The sequence below is a fragment of the Uloborus diversus genome, chromosome 4, assembly GCF_026930045.1.
Source record: "Uloborus diversus isolate 005 chromosome 4, Udiv.v.3.1, whole genome shotgun sequence".
Classification (NCBI taxonomy): domain Eukaryota; kingdom Metazoa; phylum Arthropoda; class Arachnida; order Araneae; family Uloboridae; genus Uloborus; species Uloborus diversus.
In genome coordinates this window covers 83977031-83991551 of record NC_072734.1, presented here as the reverse complement: position 1 = coordinate 83991551, position 14521 = coordinate 83977031, and the positions used below count along the sequence as shown (strand labels likewise).

Here is a 14521-nt window from a genome sequence, read left to right as displayed (position 1 = left end):
TATATCGAAACCAATACTTAAAGCGCAAATTTTATAATAGATGAAATTTCGGCTCAAAAGAATATATAAACGAAAACTGGCAACCAGAACATACAAAGACCCATTGATTTAAAAATAAGAGTTGTTTTAAACGATAAAACTGAATCATTTTACATACCTTAAATTAAAACTGTTATGTAAACAAGAAGAAACTTAATCCACTTTTTTTCTGTACTAAGAAAAAAATGCATTCTATAAGGAAAAATACCTGCGCTTTTCTGTAGCAATTAAGTTCATCTGAGCAACAACAACAAAACAAAATTGGAAATAAAATAAATAGAATCGTTCTATTTATTTAATTTCATATTTTGTTTCGACTACATTTTTCATTTATCGTTTGCCAAATTTAGCTAATGTTTAATTCTAGTGGCATTTTCTCACAATGCCATTGGAAGCAAAATAATATTCACTTTTTTGCTTTTAGAACACTGATGAGAAAAATGAAGTATGTATTTAAAAGTTGAAAGTTAGTGTTATACGGGGAAACCAATCTTTTGAGCCCAAAACAGACAATTTTTCGTAAAAGTTTCATAAAAACAAAGTAAAAACTTATTACAGTTGTTATCATACATTTTTTAACAGTGTATTGAACAAAAATTGAATTCTTTATTTTAAAATTCGTGTTACATCAAAAACGTGTATTTATGAGTCAAAGTTTTGTACCGTGTAATACTGAAACCGTGTTATAATAATCGCAAATTTGGTACCGTGTGATATCGAAACCGTGTTGTAGAAATACAGTGTGATGCGAAGGATGCCTGTATTCATAGTGGAACAGTAAATCAGTCCCATATATGATATAAACTCATGGTCTAGCAAATTAAAGTAACGGGGTAGCCTGGAAACCGGGAAAACTTGGAATGTTTAGTGAATTCTCTGACACCTGGAAAAAGTCAAGGAAATTTGCGAAAAATATGACATTAATTTTTGAGCAATCACATTGCTTATTGTTCTCATTTGACTGTTTTTGAATTCCTATGATTTTATTTTCCTCACGCATCCCTCTGCAGCACCACCGTCGACCGGCCTCAGGATGCTGCTCCTCTAGCGAAAACAGTCTCCAGGTTGCGTCCATATCCTAAACACACGCGCATACATACATGCACGTCTACACACACACTCACACACCTACACACAATTACATCCACACACACACACACATACACACTTATGTCTGCACACAGACACAAACACACACGCCTACACACACATACAAACACACACGCCTACACACACACACACTCTCTCTCTCGTGATTGCGAAAAGAATAATTCCAGATGTCAAAATTCAAATTATTATTATTATTTTTTTTTTTTGCCTTATGCGAGGATATCAAATCAACCAGGCGATATCAACCAGCATTAATGTCGGTTTCTTTAATATATATTTCTGTTGTGTTTATCATCTGCGACCATTTTATTATGAAGGGTTTCTTTTTCAGAAGAAAAGAGCGGGAAGCAGCGTAAGCGCACATGTCGCCTATATACTCGTAGCATACATACATATCGAATTTAAGACTTAATTTATATTAACTCATTTCTGTTGAAAAATAAGTTGTCCAAAGTCCAAAGTTTTATTTTATATAATACTAGTTGCACCCGCACGGCTTTGCCCGTAGTAGAAAATTAAAAGGTCTTTTGGTTCGCCTGTATATTTACAAATATTGTATGATGAATTTCTCGCCAATTGGCTTGCAGATGTTACGTTATAACTTGGAAATTTACTCGTCCATCTTTACTAATAATAAAGCTGAAAGTCTCTCTCTCTGTCAGGATCTCTGTGACGCCGCATAGCGCCTAGACCGTTCGGCCGATTTTTCATGAAATTTGGCACAAAGTTTTGGGCGTGTGCACCTCGAAGATGTGGTTCTTTTTCTATTCCAATTTTAAGAATAAAATTATCATAAGATGGACGAGTAAATTACGAAATTATCATAACGTGAAACCGTAACATGGGCACAAGCCAATTGACGAGATACGAAATTATCATAACTTGGAACCGTAACATGAGTACAAGCCAAATGGCGAGAAAAATCACCATAAATTATTTGTAAATGTACAGGCGAACCAAAAGATCTTTTAATTTTTCTCTTACGGGCAAAGCCGGACGGGTACCACTGGTCTTATAATAATTTTGCTCGGTAAAATGTTCTTAAAATTTGAATAGAAAAAGAACAAAATCGAATTTTTGAAAAATCGCTTCGAGGTGCACACCCCCATGCTACAAACTAATTTTGTGCCAAATTTCATGAAAATCGGCCCGAACGGTCTAGCCGCTGTGCGCGTCACAGAGATCTTGACAGACAGACAGAGATCCGGACAGATATCCAGACAGAGAGACTTTCAGCTTTATTATTAGTGAAGATAGTAACTACAGTTGAGACCGCAACTGCTCCTAAAGGGCTCCTCTTTGCAAATATGATTTTTGTTAATTGTTGTAGTATTTGTTCTGATAGTCAACTCTTCTCCTTTTGACGGGAGGGTATCGCTTTTACGGCAATATTCCCAGCAACTTTTCACGATTCATTCAATTTTAACTGTAAATTTAAAGATTCCCTTCGTTTTTTTAAAAATGTTTCAAATGTTTTAATTTTTGCTTGAAAAACTGATTTGTAACTACTACACATACCTGTAATTACTAATTAGGCGTGAAATTTATACATTTTAGCTGCTCTTACGTTTATATGTGCCAGTCTCCTCCCTTTTACTCATTTCGAAATGAGATTGCATCTGCTTCATTAAACTCGTATGTTTTTGTTTATTGTATGGTTATAACTTTTAAACATAAATGACACATTATATTTACCATTATTTGAGTACTTCTTACATTTTATACTTTGTAGAAGAGCAACGTTCACCAGTGTAATAAAGATTTTAGAAAATAAAATTGGTTTAAAAAACTGATTAAAGGTATTTATATTAACTATTGAATGTAAAAATTAATGAAGGTTTATGGTAAAACATTGCAAAAGTTAATAAATGTTGCGAATTACTCAAATTAAAGAGGTGATTCATTGTGCTTAGCCTTTCTTAAAATTTTGGCGATCATATCAGTTAATATATTTAAAAAAAAATCATAGTCAACTGCTTTCGAAGTAAATATGGAAACTACGAGTATTCATTCAGCATCTTGGCCCATTCAGAGTCTTACTTATTAAACCCCATTGCCCTAGCTACAAAGACGGAGGGGCGAGTGTGGCCTCTCGCGTAGTTTAATCAATAACTCGAATAATATCTAACCGAGCTTCATGGAACTTTCTGACTTTTCCTTTAACGAAACGATTAACGATTCTCATTTAATCATTCGCCTCATTGTGCTGTAAAATTTGATTCTTGTACCTTGAAGGACGGGAGGGGCCATAGTGGCCCCTAAGCTACAATTAAAAAAAGACATTTTTTTTCGTAATTGTTGTAGCATAAAAAAATGCTATTAACTTTAATTTAACTTGTAACTTCCTCTTTATGCAGCCAGTTAGACATCCAAATACTATAAACAGTACCAATTACTACCCAGCAAAACGGTAGCCTCTTGGAAAAAGATACTAATTCTACCTTTCAGCGAGTAAAGGCAGGAAAACTAAAAATAATTACGTATTAAGTTTTTATTTAGTCATAAAAGAAAGTGAATCGCACGTGTAGACTCATTCAAGAAGAATTTTGAAAAGAATTCACGCTGAAAATGGATAGGGCCCCCTCTGGTCCCTTCTGTCTTCCTAAGCATACAGAAAATTTCAGTCTTTCTAGTGTTAAACGTTTATAGAACAATAAAACTTCAGCAATCCGTCCTTTGCTAACATTCTTTAATTACGTTTTTTTTTAAATTTGATACATGCTGTTGCGGTTGTCGTGTGTCAGCTAGGCTTTCAATTTGGAGTGCGCTGCTTCACTTTTCCAACTGTACCATAATTTGGTGTGAAGTCCGACTTCCACAGTACACACATTCCATAAGGACCCGTTTATACGGGAGGCAACCATTCACAGCATAACAGGTAGGACTAGGACAGGAGAGTCAAAATGCATCCATGCCCGAGCTGGGATTCGAACCCGGGCCCTCCCCGTCGCAGTCAGGATCCTCTGACCACTAGACAAGTCGGGCGGCTAATGAGGGATAATAAGGTTTTTTATACTTGCCGCACAGTGTAATTTCTTTTGTATTTGGTTAGAGTATACAAAAAGGGGTAAGAAATAGTAAAAAAAAGTATTAGGTTATTAAAAACTCGCGTTCCAACTTAACAATTGAGCCTCAATAGCAACAGCAAAAAAATACTCTTTATTCATCCAAATTTGGAAGACGAAAATTTTCCCGAATCTATTACTTCCATACGCTTTGGGCGGAGAATAAAGAAAACCTAACGCTCAATAAAGCTTTTCCCCAACGTAGTATTTGAGGCTCAGTCTTAATTAAAGTAAAACAATGGGTAAAATACTGTTAATTAAATATTATTATCTGAAAACTAAATTACTTTTCTTGGTATCAATCTATAAATACACCGTTATTATTACCACCAACTTCTAACCTCATCGTGGCTCAAGAAAAATATTTACAAAAGCCACAGCCCCAAGAAGTTAAAACAATTTCTTTACACAAACCTTTCCTCACAATGTTACCTCCGCCAATACTTTCTCAGACGATTGCGCTCCGAGCTTGCGAACCAATCAGCTTTCTGTTCGACAGAAGCATCCCTGGAAAGCTTTCGCTTGTGTCTTACACGCGCAGTTTCAGTCAAGCGAGGAAGTTTGCGTTTGAGCTTGTGCTCCGAGTTTGTGAAAAATTGATAATCAAACGTGTTTTTCTGCAGCTTTCTTCGAAAAGTTTCGGGATTGAATAGTAAGTGTTTCGTAAGATTATTTATTGATCTAAAATTGTTTTATATGTTTCTAATCACATGTAGTATCGTTAGAAACTTAAGTTTATGCATGTAACTTGTGTTTGTGGTATTTTGAGTCTTCTTTTTTTTTCTATAAGGTACTAAATACTTTAATTGACCGTTTTGATAGTGTTAATTCGATCCAACTTGTTGTACCCAATGCGACTCTTAAGAATCGTTCATGTTTTGATAATATTTTTACCAGATTTAACTATTTTGGTAATTTTTGTATTTTTAAATTTTACAATTTTTAACATTTATTGTTGCGATTTAGATATTTTTAACACGTCATTTTACAATTTTAATTCTAGATATTTTAATATTTTAAATGTATAATTTGTTTTAATTGCTATTTTTATATTTTTGCATCTGTAATTGGATTTTCTCTGTACTGTGCAATACTTTTTAATAATAAATAAGTAAATTCATTTTTAGTTTTTTCGTTGCTAATTATTTTATTTATTTATTTTTTGTGCTATATTTTTGAGTTAGTGAAAAACGGTTTATCTCTTGTTTCGCCGACAGTTCAAATTTCTTCATAACTTTAATATATCTAAAGAAATAATTGAAGATTAAAATGGGGGGGGGGATTTCGTGTCGGCGAAACTGAAGGGACACCTGAAACACGAAAGCAGTAAAATGAACAGCAGTTGAACGTTCTAGGCTATATGCATTCCTCATTTAGTGATTTTATATTCATTGACTATATTAATTTAAAAATATTTGTGGCCGGAAAAGTTTAAACTAAAATTCATCGTGTTTTAGTTTAAACGTTTCCGTCTAGGAAATGTTTAAACTAAAATTTAATTAAAAATGGTTAAATTACTTCAAGTGTATTGAGTGAAATTCCATTGCCTGTAATGTGGTTTTTTTTTTTTTTTTGAACACAAAATAGGTTAAAAAGGAACGTACTGCATTGATACGTGTTGGGTACACATTCGTCTAATTCGATACTCCTTATTTCATTTTTGTTCTTTCCTCTTAAATCGAATGCCATATTATTTAGAATAAGTTCTTTATTTCATTTACTTTTTGTCGTAACAAGCAATAACTTTTCTCAATATTTTTGCTAGGTTCTTTTTAAATGTGTTCCAATAAAAAAATATTACAACTCAATACCGAAGCTGTGAAAAAAAAAAAAAAGCATAGCATCATAATAAGCAATTTAGTATTTTTAAAATTTTTCTTTTCATCTTTTTACTACATTTAAACAAAGGAATTTAAACTAGATATTTAACGCAGTGTTTTCTCAAATTATGTGTCACTAAGGAATTTTAAATTCAGTATGTAACTTAACTTTGATTTTTTTTGTTCCACAGAAATCGATTTTTTGCGTTGAAACTTGGCTTTTTTTCTAATCTTGTATCGCGTTTCGGAAGCACTTACAATCGCGTTTTGATGAATTTGTATCATGAATCGCATTTTTATTCAAAAAAAAAAAAAAAACCAAAAAACTTCCAGATTTAAATTAAAATTTTATGGGAAACGTAGATATACTAGTGTTTTATCTGTGGAATAAAAGATTCAGTAGTGTGCAATTTTGTTACATTTTGGTGAAAAAAAGCTAATTCAGTATTTAATGCACTTTCGTAATTTATCTTTCACTGTATCTTGGAAATGATATAAGTCCTTAAAAAACACTAAAGACACTATATTTTTGCAATTCGGTATTTTATCTTAATGTAGACGAAAATAGTAGCATTATAGTTTCTCTTCTAAATTGTATCTAAGGAACTTTTTTATCAGTACTGTATACTGAAAAGGAAATAAGTTCTTAAAAAACTAAATTTTTTCCTATTTGGTATTTTATCGTAAGGTAGACTTAAATAGTATTTCTCTTTTAAATTGAATCCCATAAGAAACCTTTTTAAAAGTTAGTGCCATTTAGTAATTTTAAGTTGAATAAAAAGTAGGATATAAACAGGATTAAAAATAGGATTACACAACTGAGAACTATGTGTCCGTCGGTATGTCTGCCTTCCTCCTCATAATTCTACTTTTAAAACTTTCGAGCATTTTTTCTTCGTTAATAACTTTTGAGTGAATTTCCAAGTAATTAAAAAAAATGCTCAATTTTTTAAAGTCAGCTAATTTATTGCTATGTATGGTTTTTTGATTGAAACTTGTTTTCGATTAATTTAAAATAATTAAAAAAAAGGTTAGGAAAATTAAACATGAGCAAAGATACTTTGTGCTAAAATATAATCGAAAATAAAAAATGATGTAAATAAACCACAAATTTTCAAAAAAAAAAAAAAAAAAAAAAAAAAACTGCATATAGCTATTCGTATTTCAAGTTTTATTGGTGTAAAAATGTTTAGTACGCAAGAAAATGCTTTCCAGGCCACTTCTTGTTATTTAAATGTATTTTAATTAAGTATTACAAACTTAGTGTTTATGAATTATTTTTATAAAAATCGTCGTAGCTCATATATATATATATATATATATATATTTGAATTTTAGTACTCAACGTAGTTTGCCATTCTTTTTCGCAAAATAAATTGGTCCAATAAATAAATTAAATAAATTGATAAATAAATGAAAATAGTGCTTCAATCATCTTTTTTAATTTAATAACATCATATTTAGAAGGTAAGTATACTGAGATTTTATTTCAGTTTTGTTCGAAACAATCCATGTTAAATTCCGACTAACGTAACACGTAAGCAAATATAATTCTAAATGGTAAAGTTTTATTTGCCTTTACGCAGAAGTGAAGGAGGATTTGCTTTTTAATGCATACTGATTTGCTCCCATTTGTATCTTAATGAGGCATTAAATATTAATTAGAAAAAATTTTTGTTTTCACTTTCTGTGCTAAACAAAAAAATGCATTCTTTTTGTTCAAAACCTTTTCCTCTAAAGAACTTTCAATTATGGATTTCTACTTTCAATTGTTCAACAAATTCAATTTTGTTAGTTTATTCTGTTTTAAAATAGTTAAACGTAATAAAAAAGAAAGCTATTTATTCTCTGTAATAACGTAGTTATTTGAATTTCATACTAATAAATTAACACAGTAAATATTACTTTCATATCGCGATTAGAAATTAAAGTACGATAATAGAGTTTTTATTTCTCCAAGCTGTTAGAAAACAGAGAAGATTCGCTAGGCATAGCATGTTTTTGGCCTACATTAAATTATTCGTTAATAGGAAATGAATGCTTACGCAATTTAATAGTTTTTGACTAAATTATAAAAAGGAAGAGACACACGGACGTAACAAGGAAGGAGATGCTCTGGTTTCATTTCCGTTCGCTTATTTTAATTAAACTTGATCGAACGAAGGAAATCTGGGCTTTTACTCTCCTGAGGGGTTTAGATTTTATGTCTTTCGTTCGAAAAACTTCATTGCTAAATTCTTAAAGGGGAGGGGGGGGGGCAACTTCGCTTCTTAAGTCAGCAACTTAAATATATAAAAATCGTTTCCTCTTATGAACGAGAGAGTTGGGGAAATGGGGGAAAAACCCTTGCCTTGGACGATGACGTCAAAATGAAAACTGACGTCATCGTTTCCGGTACTGCTCTCATATCTTTTACAACTCGTCTCTCATTCCAATGTTCGCCTCGACTGTGTTTTAGTCGGGTTGAACCTGTCTTCGTTTTTATTTGCACTGATGATGGCACTTGTATTTTAGAGTGCCGAAACAGCTGTTTGCTGGTTTTTTAACCTTTTTTCATTTTGAATTTGTACTTTATATACGTTGTCATATTTTATTCACTATGCAGTACAAAGTTTTCGACTACTTTTTATGTATAACCAACGTTGCCTGGGTCAGTAATAATATTGAGAAACAATTTATGCTTTCCTTTATTTTTAGCTGTGCCCCGCGGTTTCACTCGTGTTAATAAAACAACAATGTATGAAAAAACTATTTTTAGTAAATCACTCTATGGTATATATATATAATATTATAGTGCTGTGTGGATAAGGGAGTGTAATGTTTCACTATATATATATATATATATATATATATATATATATAGTGAAACATTACACTCCCTTATCCACATCGATGCTTTCCGTTAAATAAGAAAATCTATAAAAAAAATGTTGTTTTCAGTAAAAAATAATTGAAAAACTTTGACTTATAAATGAATTAATTTTCAAATGAACCGGGGGGGGGGGAGGAGGGGTAATAAATGCTAAAAAATCTTTCCGCCCGCGGCCGGGTTCGAACCCGAGATCCTAGGGTTGCTGGCCAAGCGCTTCACCGACAGAGATAGTCGGGCAACAAAAGTTTGAGCTATTGATCAACAAAAAATGCATAAAGATTGTTATTGATTTAATTTCAATTTATTGCTGCTCTACTCCTATTAATCATAGCGTGATTTTATATAGCCTATAGCCTTCTTCAATAAAATCGAATAGGGTGAAAATCAATAGGGTGAAGTGAAAAAAAATGAAATCTGATTAACGCTTAGTAATAGTGCGGAAAAGTTGCCTTTTGCAGAGATATTTGATCACGAAAAAGAATTTCGGCAGCAAAAAATATCTTGAGGTGCCGCTCGCGACTTGAAGTTGACCATTATGGCAGCAAAACTGGAAAGAGGTACAATAATTTCATGAAGAATATAAATCTGACGTTACATCACTTAAGAGTAGGTCTTTTGTGTAGATTACATACCGTATACAATCATTCTAATTATAAACTTCATTTTAAAGTTCCACTCATGCTTCGAATTTGACCAATGCAGCGTCAAAATTACCTAACATCATAAAGTTCAGCACTTTGATGAAAAGTATCAGAACTTATTATTTGTAAAAAATTGCTCTTTGATTTATTAATCCTTACATGGAGACCGAAAAAATAAGTAATAAAAGCATTTTTTTTCCATAGGGAAAGAAAAATTTAATTTTCCACTCAGCGTATAACTTTGGCGCAAAATGTAAAATTTAAGAGTGTTGCGGAACGTAGGTTAAGTATAACTAGTGTTCGCCCAATGGTCTTTATTCGACCATATTCATAAAAGAATATTCGAGAAAACTTGTATGAGTTTAACTATTTCCAACATTTCTATCTCCACTCTTATTCATGTTTACTGAATATCTGGAAACATACAATTTTTATATGTGCACACAATACCAAACAGTAATAATTTATTCCAATTTTGCTTTTTGTCTGTTATTCTCAAAATAAATGGATAAAAGGGGATATTTAAGTGATGGGGTCGTTTCCGAAATTTTAAATGTTTTTTCTGAAAAATTATGCTTTAAAACAAAAATTTTAACCATTTTTTAAATAATTTGAAAAAGTTCAATATTTTTCAACAATTATTTTAATTAGTGCGCAGATTGAAATTCATTTTTTACGCTTCTGCACATGACATCAAAAGTGATGAAATGCCATTCACTGATGCCATTAGCGCACAGCGAAAATTATAACCTGGAAGCGCGGTTGACAGCAAAACGTAAACATTTAGTGCGGCAATGAAGGAGCGCGCCAAAATACATCACTTTTAACGTTATAAAAGCCACGTCTCATTTCCAAAATCGGACATTTAAAAAAATTATTAAAAAATAACTGTTGGGAATATAAAAGTATTTTTTTGGCTCCAAGTTTGTTTTTTTTTTGCCTATTTGATTAATTTTAGTGACTAAGAGTAGTACTTTCGACTGAAGAAAACAACCCCATTGAGAAATTGGTCTATTCGTCTAATTCTTGGCTTGAATAATTTTATTTTGAATACCATGTTGCTTTGTGCTAACCCTATGCAAATAGATATTTCCCTACTCTTTGTGTAGGTATGCAAAGGAAAAATATTTTCGCACTGGCATTGGAAACAAAAAAATTATCCAGTTTCCCAAAATTGTCAAATATCCAGTTTTCGAAATCTTCCCGTATTGAAATGAAGCATCAAAGCTCAGTTTATACGTAAACCTTCTGTGTGAACAATACTACTAATAAAACGTCTACTATTATTGAGTAAATTGCTTTGACATCGTCATTAGAAATATGAAGTTCCAAGTATCAAATGAACGAACTCTGCTCTTTGCAACATATAATTGTCCATTCGAAAACACTGGACGTCGCAATAATAGTACAATTTTATTAAAAAAAGGTCGTCTTTGTGACAGGGCACAGCTTTGTGATTTGTTTATGGTTAATGTTGGTGCATGACTGATGTCACACTTTTCAACATTTTCGACGCTTCCCCCTTTGTCACAAAGTTTCTCACTTCATCATACCCCCCTCTTCCCTTTGTCACATGTCACGCTGTTTTTCATAAACGTTCCTATTAAAAAAAGGCATGTTGTCACATTCTCCCCTTTGTATATCCCTCTTGTCATTTCTTTCCTCTCCCTTGTCACAAACTGTTACTATTTCGCCCCACTTCAAAGCGGGACTTCATTCGTGGACTACCCTTTTTCGTGGTAAACATATGCAAATATACATTTCCCTACTCTTTGTTTACGTATGCAAAGAAAAAACATTTCTCGCGCAGCAATTGATGTCAAAAATTTGACGCCGATAGATGAAGAGCGCCAATTTCCGAATTTTCAAAATCTTCCAGAATGAAATGATGCTGCAGAACTCAGATTATACGTAAAACTTCTGGATGAACAATATTTCTTTTTAAAAGTTTAATATTATTGAGTAAGTGCCCTTCACTTCTGCCATTAGAAATATAAAATTTCTAACAGTAAAGTGAACGAATCCTACTTGCTACATTAAAAATTGCCCATTCAAAAACACTGGACGTCGTAATACTAGCGCTATTTTATTTAAAAAAATCATGTTTGTGATTTGTTTACGGTTTAGGGGATAACAACCTAATACACTATTAAAAATTTTTGATCCCTTTTCTCTTTGTCACAAAGTTTCACACTTCACAATACCCCCTCTTCCCATTACCACATGTCACACTTTTTACATAAACGTTCTTACCAAAAAAGGCTTGATGTCCCTCTTGTCATTTATCTCTTACCCCTTGTCACGAACGCTTGCAATTAAATGAACCCCACCTTAAAGAAGGGCTTCATTTGTAGTCAGCTCTTTGCAAATAAACATTGCTATACTCTTTTTTTACGAATGCAAAATAAATATATTTCTTGCCGTGGCATTGGTGCCGAAAATTTAACACCAATAGATAAAGTTCGCCAATTTCACAATTATGGAAGTCTTCCTGAAGGAAATGATACTGCAAAACTCCTTTTAAATATAAAATTTTCAACAGTCAAATAAATGAATTCTACTCGCGGCAACATATAATTGTCCATGCAAAAGCACTGAAAGTCGTAATAATACGCCAATTTCATCAAAAGTTTCACCTTGAGATCTGTTTGTGGTGATAGCAAATGCAGGTATTATTGGGAGCTGTTTTTTCTTTTTTCAGAAGGTGACTTTATCGAAACTGAAAGTCCTCCCTCAATCCGGAAAATGATATAGTAAAATCGCGAAAACATAACCTAAATAAATATATTTTAAAAAACCGTAGTTACCCAAAAAGTCACAATAATAAAAACATGTGAAAGAATTTCATTTCTTTGCGCTCAAGCGAGAAATGGTAACACCATAATATTAATACTACTTATACCTAGCAATTTCTTCACGCTATGTCGCGTAAAAAAGCAAATAAAAATGAATTTTCACTAACTTTTCATTGCTTCTAGCTCCTTTTCTAGTCATCCTAGCGGTTTTCCATTTTCGCTCGGCAAAATCGAGTTGAACGTGCTTCAATGTATTTTTCGAGAGCTTTCCAATCATAACAAGCTCGAAGCATTAGAATGCATTTTTCGAGTAAAAAAGCGGTTTATAAAATGAATTAACTTAATATTTCACGCTTCCAACAATGAATTTCAACAATGGAAAAGAGATATAATTAAAGTTTTTGCGCTTAGCTAAGTAAAAAACGCTTATAACTTCTTTTCTAGTGAATTTAGGTTATTGGACTTTGAGCGCCCTGATAATTTCTTCGTTAGGAGCATTTTTCAAAAATCTTTCCAACCATATCAAATTCGAAAAAATCGGACTATCCGTTATTGTAGAAAGAGACACTTAGGACGAAAATGCTTTTTCAATTAATGTCTCCGTTAATGAGATTTCGATTTCAAAACATTTTATTGATGACACTTAAACTTGGCAATAGCTACTGAACAGAAAAAAAAGAAAAATAAATGAAGGAAATCGGTTTACAAACAGAGGATAAATTGGTACCGAAAGAAAATGGGTTGCCTGTTAGTATATAAAGATAGTTTTAAAATAAATATGTAGCTTGCAACAGCCAAGTCGTACCTCGAAACAAAAGAAGTTGCTAAATAAATTTTAAGGATTTTCGAGTCCTCAAACTGTACTAACCACATTTCATACAGTAAAGCATAGTTAGGCTGGCGAGTCGTACTATTATCTTGACTCCTGGCAATGTTTGGCCTTAATGCTACACTACGGGGTAAGATTTCTAGATTCTGATCTGGCTCTAAGAAATTCCTCTCTCTTGGTTAGACAACAAACTGTGGTTGACGTTTCTTTGTCTAATTTTGCGCACCGTCTGACTGCTTTAGTATAACGTGAGGTTTTTTTATTGATATAATTCAGTAGGTAAGCCATCAGGCACCATTTCTTTAAAATTTTGTCTGAAAGCCTTTTTTTAAATGCAGGATCCGAGTTGTCCCACTTCCGCCTATCAAAGAATTAAAGATAGCCTCTAAGCATCGAAATTGAAATCTGGAATTGTAAATTTTTCACTATCCAATCGAGTTCTTCAAACTTGCCATTGTACTCTGACAGAAACAATGTTCTCTGATGATGTTTCGACCATTAGCAATACTGTTGTTCTGCATATTGGTATTGGTTAGATTGAGAATCAAAAATAAATAGCACTGGGGATTGCAGATGACCGTCATCACAGAACTTGTCTTGCGACGGATTACGACGACCAATTTAAAAAATTCGACTGGACAGTGAAAATTTATTAATTACAGTTTTCAATTTCGACTATCTAGACCTCATCGATAAGCAGAAGTGGGAAAACTTGATTGCCTCTTTCAAAGAAGGGAATTTCAGATAAAACTTTGAAAGAAATGGTGATTGTGGCGAACCTACTGAGTTGTTGGTTCAAAATCTCACACGTCGTACCAACGCAGTGAGACGATAGGTAAAATAAAAAAAGAAGCTTCAGTTACAGTTTGCTATCTAATCAAGAGAGATGGATTTATTAGAGTCGGATTAGAATCCAAAAGGATTAAGTCGCAATATAACCTTAAGGTCCGAAAATTATGAGAAGTCAAATAGTTCAACTCGCACGCCAAACTATGTTTTCTTGTAATCAATGTAGTTATCCTGTGAGGGCTTAAAAAACTATTTTAATTTATTTGGCAACTTCTTTTGTTTCGAGTTGTGAATTATGTGGGCAAGCTACATTTATATTTAAAATTTTTTATACTTAACCTTTGTTCTCTATCATAGGTAAATTTTACATTTTGAGTCAATGTTATGGGCTAGGTGGAAAATAATCGCTTTTTTTACTAGATAATAAATGCAATTCAACACAAAATGAATTTTTCAATTCGATACAGTAGTTCCTGAGATTAGCGCGTTCAAACAAACAAACTCTTTAGCTTTATATTATTAATATAGAAGTGACCTCTTTTTTAGACGTTCCCATGTTTT

General features: G+C 32.5%; 1 protein-coding gene across 2 annotated transcripts in view; it reads left to right on the top strand.

Moving 5' to 3' along the window:
- The first annotated feature begins 4747 nt into the window (after positions 1-4747).
- The window catches only part of LOC129221570 (guanylate cyclase 32E-like), a 556299-nt gene continuing 546525 nt past the window's right edge, over positions 4748-14521 (top strand). For both annotated transcript variants that reach the window (XM_054856073.1, XM_054856072.1), the window contains exon 1: positions 4748-4866. The gene's annotated coding sequence lies outside the window, so the exon portion shown is untranslated. The remainder of the gene's footprint in view (positions 4867-14521) is intronic.